Here is a 13,450-nt window from a genome sequence, read left to right as displayed (position 1 = left end):
AAATAGGAAGCGCAGGGAAGCTATGACGAAATGGCTGCATGAAAACTGTAAAGAAATCGAAAAAGAAATGTTTGTCTGAAGGACTGACTCAGCATGTAGGAGAGTCAAAACAACCTTCGGCAAGAAACTTCCTGGAAGATTAAACTGTGTGCCGGGCCGAGACTCGAACTCGGGACCTTTGCCTTTCGCGGGCAAGTGCTCTACCAAATGGTTGGTTCAAATGGCTCTGAGCACTATGGGACTCAACTGCTGTGGTCATCAGTCCCCTAGAACTTAGAACTACTTAAACCTAACTAACCTAGGGACATCACATACACCCATGCCCGAGGCAGGATTCGAACCTGCGACCGTAGCAACAGCGCGGCTCCGGACTGGAGCGCCTAGAACCGCACGGCCACCGCGGCCGGCAAGTGCTGTACCAGCTGAGCTACCCAAGCACGACACACGCCCCGTCCTTACAGCTTTACTTCTGCCAGTACCTCGTCTCCTACCTTCCAAACTTAACAGAAGCTCTTCTGCGAACCTTGCAGAACTAGCACCCCTGAAAGAAAGGATATTGCGGAGACATGGCAAGCCACAGCCTGGGGGATGTTTCCAGAATGAGATTTTCACTCTGCAGCGGGGTGTGCGCTGATATGCAAGGTTCGCAGAAGAGTTTCTGTTAAGTTTGGAAGGTAGGAGACGAGGTACTGGCAGAAGCAAAGCTGTGAGGACGGGGCGTGAGTCGTGCTTGGGTAGCTCAGTTGGTAGAGCACTTGCCCGTGAAAGGCAAAGGTCCCGAGTTCGAGTCTCGGTCCGGCATACAGTTTTAATCTGCCAGGAAGTTTCATATCAGCGCAAACTCCGCTGCAGAGTGAAAACATCATTCTGGGAACCTTTGGCAAAATATAAAGTAAGGGTGCCAACACTAAGGGTGTAACGGGAATTCCACTGTTAAATGCAGAGACGACATCGGATAGGTGGAAAGAGTACATTGAAGGCCTTTATGAGGAAAAATATTTTTCTGACGTGATAGAAGAGGAAGCAGGAGTATATTTAGAAGAGAGAGGGGATCCAGTATTAGAATCAGAAATTAAAAGAGTTTGGAGGACTTAGCATCAAATAAGGCAGAAAGGATAGATAACATTTCATCAGAATTTCTAAAATTACTGGTAGAAGTGGTAACAAAACGACAGTTGCCATGGGAGTGTATGAGTCTGGTGACATACATCTGACTTTCGGAAAAATATCTGGCTTGCGTGCCTCAACGATACAGATAGCCGTACTGTAGGTGCAACCACAACGGAGGGGTATCTGTTGAAGGGCCAGACAAACGTGTGGTTCCTGAAGAGGGGCAGCAACCTTTTCAGTAGTTGCAGGGGCAACAGTCTGGATGATTGACTGATCTGGCCTTGTAACAGTAACCAAAATGGCCTTGCTGTTCTGGTACTGCGAACGGCTGAAAGCAAGGGGAAACTACAGCCGTAATTTTTCCCGAGGGCATGCAGCTTTACTGTATGATTAAATGATGATGACGTCCTATTGGGTAAAATATTCCGGAGGTAAAATAGTCCCCCATTCGGATCTCCGGGCGGGGACTACTCAAGAGGACGTCATTATCAGGAGAAAAAAAAACCTGGCGTTTTACGGATCGGAGCGTGGAATGTCGGATCCCTTAATCGGGCAGGTAGGTTAGAAAATTTAAAAAGGGAAATGGATAGGTTAATGTTAGATATAGTGGGAATTAGTGAAGTTCGGTGGCAGGAGGAACAAGACTTTTGGTCAGGTGAATACAGGGTTATAAATACAAAATCAAATAGGGGTAATGCAGGTGTAGGTTTAATAATGAATAAAAAAATAGGAGCACGGGTAAGCTACTACAAACAGCATAGTGAACGTATTATTGTGGCCAAGATAGACACGAAGCCCTCGCCTACTACAGTAGTACAAGTTTATATGCCAATTAGCTCTGCAGATGACGAAGAAATTGATGAAATGTATGATGAGATAAAAGAAATTATTCAGATAGTGAAGGGAGACGAAAATTTAGTAGTCATGGGTGACTGGAATTCGTCAGTAGGAAAAGGGAGAGAAGGATACATAGTAGGTGAATATGGATTGGGGCTTAGAAATGAAAGAGGAAGCCGCCTGCTAGAATTTTGCGCAGAGCATAACTCAATCATAGCCAACACTTGGTTCAAGAATCATGAAAGAAGGTTGTATACATGGATGAACCCTGGAGATACTAAAAGGTATCAGATAGATTATATAATGGTAAGACAGAGATTTAGGAACCAGGTTTTAAGTTGTAAGACGTTTCCAGGTGCAGATGTCAACTCTGACCACAATCTATTGGTTATGAACTGTAGATTAAAACTGAAGAAACTGCAAAAAGGTGGGAATTTAAGGAGATGGGACCTGGATAAACTGACTAAACCAGAGGTTGTACAGAGTTTCAGGGAGAGCATAAGGGAACAATTGACAGGACTGGGGGAAAGAAATACAGTAGAAGAAGAATGGGTAGCTTTGAGGGATGAAGTATTGAAGGCAGAAGAGGATCAAATATGTAAAAAGACGAGGGCTAGTAGAAACCCTTGGCTAACAGAAGAAATATTGAATTAAATTGATGAAAGGAGAAAATATAAAAATGCAGTAAATGAAGCAGGCAAAAAGGAATACAAACGTCTCAAAAATGAGATCGACAGGAAGTGCAAAATGGCTAAGCAGGTATGGCTAGAGTACAAATGTAAGGATGTAGAGGCTTATCTCACTAGGGGTAAGATAGATACTGCCTACAGGAAAATTAAAGAGACGTTTGCAGAAAAGAGAGCCACTTGTATGAATATCAAGAGCTCAGATGGAAACCCAGTTCTAAGCAAAGAAGGGAAAGCAGAAAGGTGGAAGGAGTATATAGAGGGTCTATAAAAGGTCGACGTACTTGAGGACAATATTATGGAAATGGAAGAGGAGGTAGATGAAGATGAAATGGGAGATATGATACTGCGTAAAGAGTTTGACAGAGCACTGAAAGACCTAAGTCGAAACAAGGCCCCCGGAGTAGACAACATTCCATTACAGCTACTGACAGCCTTGGGAGAGCCAGTCCTGACAAAACTCTACCATCTGGTGAGCAAGATGTATGAGACAGGCGAAATACCCTCAGACTTCAAGAAGAATATAATAATTCCAATCCCAAAGAAAGCAGGTGTTGACAGATGTGAAAATTACCGAACTATCAGTTTAATAAGCCACAGCTGCAAAATACTAACGCGAATTCTTTACAGACGAATGGAAAAACTGATAGAAATCGGCCTCGGGGAAGATCAGTTTGGATTCCGTAGAAATGTTGGAAAACGTGAGGCAATACTAACCCTACGACTTATCTTAGAAGAAAGATGAAGGAAAGGCAAACCAACGTTTTAGCATTTGTAGATTTGGAGAAAGCTTTTGATAATGTTGATTGGAATACTCTCTTTCAAATTCTGAAGGTGTCAGGGGTAAAATACAGGGAGCGAAAGGCTATTTACAATTTGTACAGAAAGCAGATGGCAGTTATAAGAGTCGAGGGGTATGTAGTCGAATTAAGTCTGGTGATGCTGAGGGAATTAGATTAGGAAATGAGACACTTAAAGTAGTAAAGGAGTTTTGCTATTTAGGGAGCAAAATAACTGATGGTGGTCGAAGTAGAGAGGATATAAAATGTAGACTGGCAATGGCAAGGAAAGCGTTTCTGAAGAAGAAAAATTTATTAACATCGAGTATAGATTTAAATGTCAGGAAGTCGTTTCTGAAAGTATTTGTATGGAGTGTGGCCATGTATGGAGGTGAAACGTGGACAATAAATAGTTTAGACAAGAAGAGAATAGAAGCTTTCGAAATGTGGTGCTACAGAAGAATGCTGAGGATTAGATGGGTAGATCACATAACTAATGAGGAGGTATTGAATAGAATTGGGGAGAAGAGGAGCTTGTGGCACAACTTGACCAGAAGAAGGGGTCGGTTGGTAGGACATGTTCTGAGACATCGAGGGATCACCAATTTAGAATTGGAGGGCAGCGTGGAGGATAAAAATCGTAGAGGGAGACCAAGAGATGAATACACTAAGCAGATTCAGAAGGATGTAGGCTGCAGTAGGTACTGGGAGATGAAGAAGCTTGCACAGGGTAGAGTAGCATGGAGAGCTGCATCAAACCAGTCTCCGGACTGAAGACCACAACAACAACAACATCAGTCATACAATTCCGAAGACTGAAAGAGTTGACAAGCGCGAGAATTATCGTACAATTAGCTTAACAGGTCATGCACCCAAGTTGCTGACAAGAATAATGTACAGAGGAATGGAAAAAATTGAGGATTAGTTTGGCTTTAGGAAAGGTAAAGGCACAACAGAGGCAAATCTGACAGTACGGTTGGTAATAGAAGAAAGACCAAAGAAAAATCAAAACACGTTCATAGGATTTGTTGACCTGGAAAAAGCGTTCGACAATGTAAAATGGTGCAAGATGTTTGAAATTCAGAGAAAAATAGGGATAAGCTGTAGGGAAATACTGGTAATATACAATAAGTACAAGAGCCAAGAGGGAGTAATAAGAGTAGACGACCAAAAACGAAGTGCTCGCATTGAAAAGGGTGTAAGAGATAGATTTAGTCTTTCGCCCCTATTTTTCAATGTGCACCTCGAAGAAGCCATGATGAAAATAAAAGGAAGGTCCTGGAGTGGGATTAAAATTCAAGGTGAAAGGTTATAAGGCTATGAGATTATAAGATTCGCAGACGCCATTACTATTCTGAGTGAAAGTAAAGAAGAATTACCTGATCTGCTGAATGGAATGAACAATCTAATGAATACAGAATGTGGACTGACAGTAAATCGAAGAAAGACGAAAGTAATGAGAAACGGTAGAAATGAGAATAGCGAGGAACTTAATATCAAGATTGATAGTCGAAAAGTTGATGTTACCTTGGCAGGAAAATAACCAAAGACGGACAGAGCAAGGAGGGCATCAAAAGAAGACTTGCAATGTCAAAAAGGGCATTCCTGACTAAGAGAAGTCTGCTAGTATTAAACATACGCCTTAATCTAGGGAAGATATTTCTGAGAACATACGTCTGTTGTACATCATTGTGTGGTAGTGAAACATGGACTGTGGGAAAACAGGAACAGAAGAGAATCGAAGCATTTAAGATGTGGTGCTACAGACGAATGTTGAAAATAAGGTGGACTGATAAGGTAAGGCATGAGAAGGCTCTGCACAGAATCGGAGAGGAAAGGAATACGTGGAAAACACTGATAAGGAGAAGAGACAAGATAATAGGACATTTGTTAAGGCATGAGGGAATGATTGAGGGTACTAGAGGGAACGGTAAAGGGCAAAAACTGTAGAGAAAGACAGAGATTGGAATACATCCAGCAAATAATTGAGGAGGTAGGTTGCAAGTAGTACTCTGAGATGAAAAGGTTGAGTCAGTAGTGGAGTTTGTGGCGGGCTAAATCAAAATAGTCAGAAGAATAAGAAAAAAGAGAGGAGGAAAGAAAGAACTGATGGTAGGGTTCGAGTTTCGAGTGTAGCGCAGACCCCACGAAGCCAAGGATCCAAGTTGTCAAAAATGGCTCCAAGCACTATGGGATTTAACATCTGAGGTGATCAGTCCCCTAGACATAGATCAGGCTGTCAACAAGGCACTGTGCAGGCTGGTGGTGGCTTCATAATGGTGTGTGCTGTGTTTACATGCAATGGAGTGGGTCTACTGGTCCCCCCCTGGAGACAATTTGAAAACAATATTCAGCCATTCATGGACTTTATATTCCCAAACAACGGTGGAATTCCTATGGATGATAATGCGCCATTGTTCGCGATTGGTTTGAAAACATTGTGGACGGTTCGAGGGAATGGTTTAGCCACACAGATTACCCAACAGCAACATTTAAGATTACCCAACAGCAACATTTATGGGACGTAATCGAGAGATTGGTTTGTGCACAAAATACTGCACCGGCAGCACTTTCGCAACTATGGGCGGCTATAGTGGTATGAGGGGTCAAAATTTCTGCATCCGTGCCACTTCGAGCTGCTGCAGTACAGAGGGCAATGGAGGTCCGACACGATATCGGGAAGTATCCCACGACTTTTGTCACCTCAATATATTGTCTCCCGCTTCATCTACGAAGACAGAAAGTGGCAGATAAATGTCATTTAAAAACGATATTGCTTAATGAACTTACGGTAATCGTAAGTATAGCGTTATTCCCCACTGTTGTGAAAAATAAGCAGTCGTATCAGGAGGGTACCCCCGGCTTATGAACACATGAACCCGGCAATGTTGCCACCGCAAGTCGTCTGCCTACAAGTCTAACTGCATACCCAGAGAAGGAACCTGTCAGTATTCACTCAGAGATGTACTGGGAATAGACAATAAACGGGACTGTTATTACTTCATCTACACTGCTGCAACAAAGCAAACTTCAAAGGGCTACGTACGAGGTCCAAACAAAATTTTGATAGTGTCTGATTCCATGTCTGTATTAAGGTTAATGAGAACAAAACATTATATAAAGTTTATGAATAACAAAACAGAGTAGTGCATGCAGTGATCGGAAGAGGGAAACCCTTTGTAATGACAACGTGAAAGTCGATGTACAGGGGATGGACAAACATATAGAAACACGAAAAACGTAACACATTGCCATGCCTCACAAGCTGCAGGAAAACCGTTGACATTCAAAACAGCTTCCATTCGTCTCGAAATGGATAAATTCAGGTCCTCTATGGCTTGCAAGGTTTCTTCCTTGCAAAATAGTGCCAAGCTCAGGTAACGGTGATAGTGTTGGATAGCGAAAAGTGGATCATAAACATTCAGTACTACTGAGATATGATGACTGTGGTGCGAATTGTCATGGCTAGGTGAGATTGTACCATGTACCATGGGACAGAACGAATCAGTCTAAATGTCCACATAATCCTTGGCAGTAATATGACCGTGCAGGGTAACCACGGGGACCGTGGAACACCGCCATATGGCTGCCCAAATCATCACCGAACTCCTCATCTGTTTCACTTTTCGGATATAAACTCTGCCAGAAGTTGGAAATGACTTTCTTCCAGTGTTCCACAGTCCAGGTTTTAGGGTTCGGCACCACGTTTTCCTCATACGAGCTTCTGCAACACTGATGAATGGTTTTGGGATTTCGGCTACTCTGCAATAACTTTCTTATGGAACTTCGTGTTGCTTTGGTCCTGACTGGGTTCGCGAATGTGACAATCAGTCATACAGTGACTTTTGCAGGTGCCGTCCAGTTACTTCTCGTCACAATCACCGTCAATGACCGTGTCACAGTCACTCCACACTTAATTTTGTCCGCGTTGAGAATTAGCAGATGATGTTTTTCCGCTTTCCACAAGAAAGTATAAACCGTTATCTATATGAAGTAAAAGAGATTATTATAAATACACTGAAGAGTCAAAGAAACTGGTACAGCTGCCTAATATCGGGTAGGGCTCCCGCGAGTACGCAGAAGTGCTCCAACACGACGTGGCATGGACTCGACTAATGTCTGAAGTAGTGCTGGTGGGAACTTACACAATGAATCCTGCAGGGCTGTTCATAAATTCGTAAGAGTACGAGGGGATGGAGATCTCCTCTGAACAGCACGTACAGGGGCATCCCATATATGTTCAATAATGTTCATGTGCGGTGAGTTTGGTGGCCAGGAGAAGTGTTTAAACTCAGAAGAATGTTCCTGGAGCCACTCTGTAGCAATTCTGGGCGTGTGGAGTGTCGTATTGTTCTGCTGGAATTGCCCAAGTCCGTCGGTATGCACAATGGATATGAATGGATGCAGGTGATCAGTCAGGATGGTTACGTACGTTTCAGCTGTCAGAGTCGTATGTAGACGTATCAGGGGTCCCATATCACTCCAACTGCAGACGCCCCACACCATTACAGACCCTCTGCCAGCAGATGACATGGGGGGTCCATGGATTCATGGGGTTGTTTCCATAGCCGCACGCGTCCATCCGCTCGACGCAATTAGACTCGCCCGATCAGGCAACATGTTTTCAGTCATCAACAGTCCAATGTCGGGGTTGACGGGCCCAGACGAGGCTTAAAGGTTTGTGTCGTGCAGTCATCAAGGGTACACGAGAGGTCTTCGGCTCCAAAAGCCCATATCGATGAATGGTTCGCACGCTGACACTTGTTGATGGCCCAGCATTGAAATCTGCAGCAACTTGCCGAAGGGTTGTACTTCTGTCCAGTTGATTCATTCTCTTCAGTCGCCGTTGGTCCCGTTCTTGCAGGATCTGTTTCTGGCGGCAGGATGTCGGAGATTTGATGTTTTGCCGGATTCCTGATAGTCATGGTACACTCGTGAAATCGTCGAACTAAAAAATCCCCACTTCATCGGTACCTCGGAGAAGCAATGACCCATTCCTCGTGCGCCGACTATAACCCCACGTTCAAACTCACTTAAATCTTGATGACCTGCCATTGCCGCAGCAGTAACCGAGCTAGCAACTCGCCGACACTTGTTGCCTTATGTGGGCGTTGCCGTCAGCAGCGCCGTACTCTGCCTGTTCACATATCTCTGTATTTGAACACGCATGTCTATAACAGTTCTTTGGCGCTTCAGTATGTTTGTTTGCATCAAAATACATGTTATTACCAACTGCACAATTACCTAATAGTTAAAACAATCGCCGCTATTATCGATTATACCCTGGCACCTTAGCCCTCACTTCATTAAAGTATCCACGTTTCCAACCTCTAAATATCGTTGAGCCACTTCGATATGAATGTCTTTGATTTTCTAAGAATTTTATCAGAAGCTCCATAGGAAAGCTGTGGTGCCTTTGGATAGTTTACACTGCCTCGTTACGTTTCAGATACTTTGCACTTATTTTAAATTGCAACCAACAAAACAAAACATTCAACTTCCGCACTGTTTAGCTACACGCTGTGCAAAAGCGCATTGATTACAGACTACTACTAGAGATGTCTCTGCGGACGTCACATTTAAAATTATGGCGTAAACTTTCTCGTGGAATAGACTGTTTGTGGTATCAATATTCGATAGGGTGTCTCTTGAAACACCAAATACTTCGGCTACCTCGTGCAAGCACCAACAATTTGTCCACGTTCGAATTCATTTAGCTCCGGCATATATAATGCGCTCAGATCTACAAAGAACATTGTTATCACCATGACTGACACTTGCACCATACAGACGACATCGGACAGGAGTCGCTCGTGGTCAAACACAACCTCGCAACCTGCAGTCTAGCCTAGCACCTGCCTTTATGTTCATCCACGCATTTATTGCAGTGTTTCCATATTTTTGTCCAACTGTAATGCCGGAAATGCATATCCTCCTATTTCCATCTATTGTACTATAAATTTTTTTCCCTTATTTTATCACCTGAAGATATGACATTTCTGTCACTTTATACACTCCTGGAAATTGAAATAAGAACACCGTGAATTCATTGTCCCAGGAAGGGGAAACTTTATTGACACATTCCTGGGGTCAGATACACCACATGATCACACTGACAGAACCACAGGCACATAGACACAGGCAACAGAGCATGCACAATGTCGGCACTAGTACAGTGTATATCCACCTTTCGCAGCAATGCAGACTGCTATTCTCCCATGGAGACGATCGTAGAGATGCTGGATGTAGTCCTGTGGAACGGCTTGCCATGCCATTTCCACCTGGCGCCTCAGTTGGACCAGCGTTCGTGGTGGACGTGCAGACCGCGTGAGACGACGCTTCATCCAGTCCCAAACATGCTCAATGGGGGACAGATCCGGAGATCTTGCTGGCCAGGGTAGTTGACTTACACCTTCTAGAGCACGTTGGGTGGCACGGGATACATGCGGACGTGCATTGTCCTGTTGGAACAGCAAGTTCCCTTGCCGGTCTAGGAATGGTAGAACGATGGGTTCGATGACGGTTTGGATGTACCGTGCACTATTCAGTGTCCCCTCGACGATCACCAGTGGTGTACGGCCAGTGTAGGAGATCGCTCCCCACACCATGATGCCGAGTGTTGGCCCTGTGTGCCTCGGTCGTATGCAGTCCTGATTGTGGCGCTCACCTGCATCGCTGAAGACGACACGTCTCCATTCGTCCCTCCATTCACGCCTGTCGCGACACCACTGGAGGCGGGCTGCACGATGTTGGGCCGTGAGCGGAAGACGGCCTAACGGTGTGCGGGACCGTAGCCCAGCTTCATGGAGACGGTTGCGAATGGTCCTCGCCGATACCCCAGGAGCAACAGTGTCCCTAATTTGCTGGGAAGTGGCGCTGCGGTCCCTTACGGCACTGCGTAGGATCCTACGGTCTTGGCGTGCACCCGTGCGTCGCTGCGGTCCGGTCCCAGGTCGACGGCCACGTGCACCTTCCGCCGACCACTGGCGACAACATCGATGTACTGTGGAGACCTCACGCCCCACGTGTTGAGCAATTCGGCGGTACGTCCACCCGGCCTCCCGCATGCCCACTATACGCCCTCGCTCAAAGTCCGTCAACTGCACATACGGTTCACGTCCACGCTGTCGCGGCATGCTACCAGTGTTAAAGACTGCGATGGAGCTCCGTATGCCACGGCAAACTGGCTGACACTGACGGCGGCGGTGCACAAATGCTGCGCAGCTAGCGCCATTCGACGGCCAACACCGCGGTTCCTGGTGTGTCCGCTGTGCCGTGCGTGTGATCATTGCTTGTACAGCCCTCTCGCAGTGTCCGGAGCAAGTATGGTGGGTCTGACACACCGGTGTCAATGTGTTCTTTTTTCCATTTCCAGGAGTGTATATTGTAATTGTTTTACTGTATATATATATATATATATATATATATATATATATATATATATATATATATATATATATATGCATTTATGGCGATGTATAATTGGTTTGTTTTGTGAATACTATTTGTATTTTTTCGCTGGCTCTTGCCTAGGGAAAAATATGCTATTGAACGATTATATCGATAGGTCGTGTGGAGAACCAAAGTGTGTAGGATCTTTGGTAGTGTTAACGCTGCCGCGTGGAGCGCGGGCACAGAGAGTCTGGCTGGAGGAGGGCAGTGGAGCAGGAGTGTTGTGTGACGCTCCCGCGAGTTGCCGCGCTTTCGGGGTTTGCCAGCACGTAATAGCGCTCGACTTGCTATGTTAGTTTCTGACATGGTGTCGCGGACGGGAGCGTTAGCTGACACACATCAAGAGCCCGTTTCGCCTGGAGACCATGTCGAGAAGAAGGCGCGCCAACATCCAGCTTCTGCAACAGCGACGGCCGACAATGAGTGACTGTCGCCACCTCGTCGATCGACGACTTCAAACCTTCAATCAACCAACAATGAAGACTGGTAGCACGTAAACTTTTAGAACTGTATGGCAGACCTCAGCTTTTCGAACTGTTAAATTTTTCTCACTAAATTACAGCAACGTAGCATGAACCTTAGTTGCTCATTGTCCCAATTGCATTACCAAGCAGGGTCCCTTCCTTTTCCGGAACGAACCCGAGTGTCGTTGAAATTCAGACGCCAGCATTAAAGTAATATCATCCCATTTCACTGCTTTAATTTCAAAGTTCAGTTAAAGTATTCATAGCTGGCTACAATATTTAGATTACACAAGCACAAATTAAGAGTGCGAGTTTTGTTACCATATTTTAGCTTACCTGTGACTGCAGCTCAGCTTGGTACGTACTAAATTTTACTATTGTTAATTGTTAAGAATCATTTAATTCAAGTTCAAAGTTAAATATCTTATTTCTAAATTGCGTAGATTCAAGTAGCTTTTGAAATGATTGTTGAGGTAGCCCAAGACTAACCGTATTTTATTGAATTTCGATGTGCTTCAAAAACAAAGCTCACTATTAATTTCAGTCACTAAATTAACTTTCAATTTTCCGGTTTTATTAATTATTTTGCTAAATTAAGTCAGAGTGTAGCGAAATTTATTACTTTTGACAAACTTTCAGTTTTCACACTACAGGTGTCAACCTTCAGTTGCCACGCTTCTAGTGCTAATGATATGTGCAATAACCTTTCTTTTTCAGTTACTATAGTAATTGTCCATAGGACTGGCGACCGTAATTTTCCCCAAATCTCAAATATCTAATTACCGCTAGTTAATTGGTAACGTAACGGCTGCACATTTACTTTCTTTATTAACTTTGCCCCTTTTCAAAATTAATTTCCACCAGTTTCATTTGCATTTTTCCTTTCATTTAGATGTAACCCTTTCCTCCCTCTTTACCGACAAATTAACTTCGGTGACGATTGCTTTTCCCAAATTTCCATTAGGTACACGCGGTTTAATTTTTCACTGTCATTAAGGTCGATAAGTGAGGGGTAGGTTACACAACCCCTATACTTTTGCAGGAAGCAGACACTTTTTTACACTTAAATTTACCCTCCACATAATTTTAAATCCCACATTAAATTTCTTTGCCGAGAAAATGGGAGCATTCCAAGGCAGTTAAAATCCAGTTATTATGACGAGTTTGCGACAAGTTACCATCCAAACCTTGATTGCACAGAATCAACCGCAGCAGAAGGAGCACCTAGAATGTATTAGGGATGAGGCTAAACCATGGTATTTTTCCCAGCCGTCTACATCGCCTTCGACTTTGTCAGAAACTCGACGGTGAGAATGGAAATGAACCGGTTGTCGATGTGCACCAATTCTTCTTTGACATCCCTCTATTACATCCTTCATTAGCGTTTTTCACTGCATTCTTATCAAAGCAAAATGTGTATCACCCTGTGTCTACCAGTATTCTGCAGTAGCTGCCATCTATATAATATATGAGGCTGCAGCTTGCTATGGCTGAATACCGGAACTTAAGAAAACAGACCTATGGAGAGGGGCATTTGAGATCCTAGTTCTCAAGGCGGAAACAAGAGACTATGACACCTCATTAACAGACAAATATTCCACAAGCTGTGGCATAGTCGCAAATTGAACAGTGACCCGAATATAGAATAAATTTACTTTGCTTTACGTCTATGGTCACAATTTTTTTGTCATCAGACTTTCGGTTGGGGTCTATAATGACGATCTTCAAATTTGTTTTGCAAAAACATCTGTGCGGTCCGGAGTGGCCGAGCGGTTCTAGGCGTTCCAGTCTGGAACCACGCGACCGCTACAGTCGCAGGTTCGAATCCTGCCTCGGGTATGGATGTGTGTGATGTCCTTAGGTTAGTTAGATTTAAGTAGTTCTAAGTTCTATGGAACTGATGACGTCAGATGTTAAGTCGCATGGTGCTCAGAACCATTTGAACCAAAAACATCTGTGTTTTATAAAACAGATCTGAAGGAGGTCATTATGGACCGAAACCGGTAGTCTGATGACAAAAAATTTGTGACCATAAACGTAAATGTCAAGGAAATTTAGACAAATATTCTGTAAAACCTGATACAAGACAGCTATATAATAACCAAGACCGTCTACAGAAAGA

At 44.0% G+C, this 13,450-nt stretch overlaps 1 protein-coding gene and 1 non-coding gene across 2 annotated transcripts in view; one reads left to right on the top strand and one right to left on the bottom strand.

Moving 5' to 3' along the window:
* LOC124623134 (ras-related and estrogen-regulated growth inhibitor) overlaps positions 1-13,450 on the bottom strand; it is a 202,581-nt gene that overhangs the window by 33,098 nt on the left and 156,033 nt on the right. The gene's annotated exons all lie outside the window — the stretch shown is intronic.
* Trnas-uga lies at positions 728-802 on the top strand. Its single transcript has one exon. It is a non-coding gene; the product is annotated as a tRNA-Ser (tRNA).

Source organism: Schistocerca americana, chromosome 7, assembly GCF_021461395.2.
Source record: "Schistocerca americana isolate TAMUIC-IGC-003095 chromosome 7, iqSchAmer2.1, whole genome shotgun sequence".
NCBI lineage: Eukaryota > Metazoa > Arthropoda > Insecta > Orthoptera > Acrididae > Schistocerca > Schistocerca americana.
This window is presented reverse-complemented; position numbering and strand designations above follow the sequence as displayed.